Here is a 6,000-nt window from a genome sequence, read left to right as displayed (position 1 = left end):
TGATATAGAAAGAAGAGAAAAAGAAAGATTACAAAATGGAAAAGGAAAGAGGAGTCAGAAAGGAAGACAGTAACTGATGTGACAGTAACAGATGCTTACACTTATTAATACAAAGGGACTGCTGGTCTTGCAAAGTGCCCACTGTCTGCTTCTCAGCCCAAGACTTTGCTTGGTCTCTTTCAGAATATAAATCTGTGTTCTCAGGAAAGACCTTAGTGAATGTTTTACATATTTGGCATATGTTTACTCCGATGCCGTGATAGACTGCACATTGGAGACCTTCAAGTGTTTTCAGACCCAACTGAAGACTGGAGAATCTCTGACTTTCTTCACTGCTTGATTGAGTTCAAAGAGATTTTAGATCCTAGATCACATTTATAATATTCAGCTGTTGTTCCAGTGACATATTGGCTTAGAAGTACGGGATAAAAACTGGTCTAAGTGGAGCTCTTGTCTTTTTTGACTGTGATTAAATTCTGGCTGTTGCTTAAGAGGGATTTTTAAGGAAGAACTGGAGATCAGTCTTTTTGCTGGCATTATTCCTGGTCTATTTAATTTCCAATGCAGTTAGTGGATGGAAAAAGGCAAAGAATAGGCAATCACTTGTAGCTGTTCTACTTGGAAACCCATTTGTGGGTGGGATACTGTGAAGAAATTCAAAGTGGGAGGCTGGTAGGTAAAAAAAAAAAAAAAAAGTCTTTAACATGTAACTAACAGCAAATAGAAATGGTAGGGACTTAAGTCACTGAGGCTTAAATCCCTGTGCAGACCACTTAGGAAGAATTACATGACTCATGGATTTTAGAGCCAGAAGGGACCAACAGATTGTTAGTTTGACCTACTGTTTAACATGGGCCATAGTATTTCATCAGCTAATTTTGCAGCTAGATGAAAGCTTGTCTTTCCTGAAGTCAGGTGGACTTGATTTAGAGATTTCAGGGGATGAATAACTCAATGCATCAGTTAACAGTTTGTCCTCTGGTAGTTTATTCCTTGTAGTTTTAAATTTGTTTGGTTTATACTTAACTCCACTTTATACAGCTTCAGTCTCTTTTTTTTGTTGCTGTTGGTTTTGTTTTGTTAATCTTTTCCTGCATTATTGGAGGCCCACATTACCCATTATTTTCTTCATGTGAAAGATGCTTATGAAGTAAAGAGTGTAAACTAGGTACAAAATATTTGTGAAAGCAAGGACATCCTCTGTCCAGACTGCAATAATATGAGTGACCGAAAGGGTGAACATCAGTTCTCAAGAAAATTGCCTCATTCTGAAGTATACTGTGTATATCTGGGCTCCCCTGCAGCTTATGTGTTGCTGTTCCAGTTTGCATTGGGCTATTGGTGCTGGCAGTCTGGGGCGTGGGCTCATGAACAACTCTGCCGTGTAATAGCAGGGTAGAGCAGGCTGCACCAGAGACAAGGTAATACCAGCTCTTGGAGCGGCTTTTGGCAATGGCAGCTGCCTATGTGGAATGTAACGAGAAGTGAGAGAGAGTGAAATGGCAGACTGTGTGAGGCTGCAATGAGTCAGCCACTCCAAGGGGGCTGGAAGAAATCTATAGTCTGTATAGAGGAGCATTGGGCTGCCCTGAGCTGGAGGCGAGGATTTTGGATTTCTGCAAATCCAATTCATCTGATGTTCTTGGCAGTCAGGGGAGGAAACTCACAGCAGAGAGCTCTGGTGTGAAAGGAGTGATGACTCTTAGGCTGCCTTCTGGGAAGGCAGACCAATAAACGTGGTTACCATGTACTGCAACAACAGTCCTGAAGAGGGAGTGTAAACTAGTAGTAGTATCCAGGGCAATATAAATTGCCTCCTTTGTGATGGAGTGAGCAGTGCGTGACTAAAAGCTAAAGCACTACACCACCATTCACAGGAAAAATTTATGTATAGATGTCTCTCATAACTGATGATTTTACCCCATTTTCTAAGAGAGGGAAATTCAATGTGTTAATTAAACTCTTCTTCATGCAAGATTTTTTTTCTGGGAAGTTCATCATCTCACGGTCTTCATGCTGCAGTTTCATCTTCTGTTGCTTCTTCTAAATACTGGATTTGTTCTTTTTCTGTCCAAACATGAGGATCCTTTCCATCTCCTTATCGCATTTTGGAGTTTCAAAATTCAGCCTCAGAATTTCTCATTCTCTTGTAAACGGTGCTAATTTAGAGGATTTGACATTTCTCCTACCAGTTTCTCTTACTGAGAAATGAAGTATTGTAAGAGCGTAACTGTGAGGTACTAGAGGTTTTTTTTGGGGGGGAAACAAAACAAAACAAAACAAACAAAACAAACAAACAAACCCAAACAAACAAACAAACAGACCCACTAGGTATTTTCAGGTGGTCACAAAGTGAAATATCATTAACACCATGTAATTTGCTTGGAGTAGTCCAGACTTGGAATGTGTGGCAGTATTTTACTGCGTCAAAAATTATTGTTGCTTCAGCTGTAGCTATATCTATCTCCCTGGGAAAACTTCCAGCTTCAAAGGGAAATCTGGTTGTACATGTTCGAACTGTGTTTTTAGTTGCAACATAATCTTTTCTGTCTTCTGGCTGTCCATTAGAAATGGTAATGAAAACATGGCACATGGTCCTTTCAGCCTCGGTGTAACCTTTCTCTTATGCAGGAAAAAAGGTTCCTCAACCCGGAGGGTAACTCAGTTACTGACATCCTTTCAGATGTTTTGAAGATACACTTTGTTGGAGCGTCTGCATGCATGTTAATCTGTAAATTAGAGTAAAAGGATAGCACCTACCAAGGCAATGTCAAAAAATAAATATATCCGTCTCCTAACTAATGCCTTCACAACAACTGAATCGTATTAAACATAGATTCATTTCATGGGCTGAATAGGCAAGTTCTTAAATTTAGTTACCAAAACATGTTGTCGTAAGTGAGCCTAACATTACTGCTTAACACGCAGGAGACAAGAAACATTGGTAATGGAAAAGCCATATGGCAAACATTTCTGAACTTTCAGAAAAGAAAGCAAGCAAGAAAAAACAACATTTATTTTCTCTTCATGAGCAAATGAGCTATAATAAAAAGTAAAAATAAAGAAGCCTTTGCAATTCACGACCTCTCACCTTCACCCATCCAAGATGCTTTTTAAGGCATTTTTTCATACTCTTGGTTTGTTTATTGTTCCTCTGGTGCTTCCAAGTTGACCTTCTGATAGGATTCCACCCAGAGTTTTGCAGGAAGTAAAATAGGTCAACAGAAGCAAAAGAGTTATTAGCTGGAATGATGGTTACAAAAATATGTGTGAAGTAATTATATCAGATCTGTTCCTGTCTTGCTCATATATATTTTTATTGATGTTTGTCTCAGACTCTGTTAGAAATTTTCAGATACATTGATAACTTATGATAAATTTCTGTATTATTTCTTATATTTTCTCATGGCTTCTCTATGACCCTTCCTGTTCATAGAATCATAGAATACTTTAGGTTGGAAGGGACCTTCAAAGCTCACCCAGTCCAACCCCTTGCAATGAGCAGGGACATCTTCAACCAGACCAGGTTGCTCAGAGCCCCGTCCAGCCTGGCCTTGAATGTCTCCAGGGATGGGGCACCTACCACCTCTCTGGGCAACCTGGGCCAGTATTTCCCTACCCTCATCATAAAAAACTTTTTTGTTCATGTCTAACCTGAATCTCCCCTCTTTTAGTGTAAAAAACATTACTCCTTGTCCTATTGCAACAGGCCCTGCTAAAAAGTCTGTCCCCATATTTCTTATAGGCCTCTTTTAAGTACTGAAAGGCTGCAACAAGGTCTCCCTGGAGCCTTCTCTTCTCCAGACTCAACAATCCCAACTCTCTCAGCTTTTATTCACTGGAGAGGTGTTCCAGCCCTCTGATATTTTTTTTTTTTCCCTTCTTCTGGCCCGTCTCCAACAGGTCCATGTCTTTCCTGTACTGAGGGCTCCAGAGCTGGATGAAAAACTCCAGGTGGGGTCTCACCAGAGCGGAGCAGAGGGGCAGAATCACTTCCCTCCACCTGCTGGCCACGCTCCTTTTGATGCAGCCCAAGATATGATTAGCCTCTGGGCTGCCAGCACACATTGCCAGCTCATGTCCAATCTTTCATTCACCAGTAACCCCAAGTCCTTCTTTGTAGGGCTGCTCTCAATCTCTTCTACTTGTACTGGTACCAGGATTTGCCCCAACGCAGGTGCAGGACCTCGCTCTTTGTCTGTTGTTCCAGAGTGCCCTGTTTGGAAAATATTAAGGCCATCATCATTATTATTATTGCTTAAATAATAAGGAAAAATAAATTAATAGACTGGATTCTTCTCCATGTGAATTCTCACTAATCGCATATATACACGAAATGTAAATTACTTTGTCTAATAAAGCCTGTTCTGAGGAGTATTGTGTCCATTATGTGATTTATTCCAGTTTAAAGAAGATAAACTATGGAAAACCGTTCGCTTCTGGTATTTTTCTTCCTCTGATAAAAGTAATTCCTGTGTGTTTTGTTTGTATTTTATCTAGTCAGCAAGGGTTGACAATGGAGTACTGAAAAGATATAAACCAAAGGAGATTTAAGGCAAATTGGTACTATGCAATTTAAAGTAGCACAGAGATCTGAACCGGTCAGCTGCTGTAAACCACATGTACGGCATATGTAATATAGCAAAATTTTCCAGGGTTGTCTATTTTTGTTTTTCAAATATCTAAACACCTACACAGACACAAGCATAAACATACACATAAAATACCAACCTGTAATTTAGATGGAACAATGTCACAGATTTTTAATATATTGTTGGTATTAATGGATTTATGTAAAAATCTACCATATTTTTTAGCCATAGTAACTTATTCAAAGATTAGTATTGTTTAGCTCATTCCTCATTTCTAATGATCTAAAGGCACTTTTGTTTTTTCAAAGGAAAAAAATAACAAAGATTTTTTTCCTAATAATCTTGTACTGTGAATACTTCCCTAGCCATTTCCAGGTATTTTTGCTGATATCTGGGACAGCTTATGTGGAAACAACAGACTTAACTATTTACCACTAACATGGTTCTACCTAAAATCTTACAATGGAGAAAAATATTTTTGTATCTTCTGAAGACACATAAGTGAATGTAAGTGTTTAGAAAATGCAAGAATGCTTTTACTTCTTTTTATAACTTTTCTGTTAGATCTATGAAGTAAAGTGTAACTTTAATCTTTGTACTTCCTGGATTTTGACCCTGTAACTGCAGTATTATTCTTTATTATCTATTTACCTGTTGGTCACATGTAGTCATCACAGTTTTGTGTACCTCAAATAACCTAAAGCTAACAGTCTTGGGTAACAGAATCAGTGCTGAAGGTAAAACAATTTTTTCATGTATTTTTGCTGGCATCAAAGCATCCTGCAAATACTGTGAAAAAGCTACTCTGCATCTAAATTGTGTTAAAAGGTGGGTCTGTGTCATGCTGGCAATAAATTTTGTGCAATACAAAATGTGTTTAACCCCTAAGGCTAAGTGAAGGTTAAATATAATTTGCTTGTAATCCAAGTGGTTTTCATTTGATAAACACCTTCTCCCATACATAGCATAAAGTTGAATTAATTGTTCGGTGTACTGATACTGCAGTGTCAGAGGCCTTAACCCACTATCACTTTTTTCCTTTACACACTGGTGTTTTGCAATTCAATTTGTTCCAACCAGACAACCTGATTTTACTTCTCTGAAAGCCTTTTGTCACTTTCCTTTCTGTATCTCAGGCTTGGGAATTAACATGATTCAGGAACTTCATAAAACTGCCGGGGGAGATGGCTAAAGAATGTCACGTTGTAAAAACCCATTTGACAGGTTTGCTTTGTGTCCGCCTTAGCAGCATACTTGCCACATTAAAAATTTCAGTGTGAAATGGATACTAGAATTTGTTTGCAGTAGCTTTCTCTTGTTCAGCAGAATACAAGACATTGCTCTTGCCAAGGGTCTAAGCAAATGATGCCCGTTGTGCACTTTTAGGTTTTCAGCAACTGACAACTAA

Source organism: Caloenas nicobarica, chromosome Z (assembly GCF_036013445.1).
Source record: "Caloenas nicobarica isolate bCalNic1 chromosome Z, bCalNic1.hap1, whole genome shotgun sequence".
NCBI classification, from domain to species: Eukaryota; Metazoa; Chordata; class Aves; order Columbiformes; family Columbidae; genus Caloenas; species Caloenas nicobarica.
The sequence above is the reverse complement of the archived record's forward strand: the minus strand, read 5'-3'. Positions refer to the sequence as shown.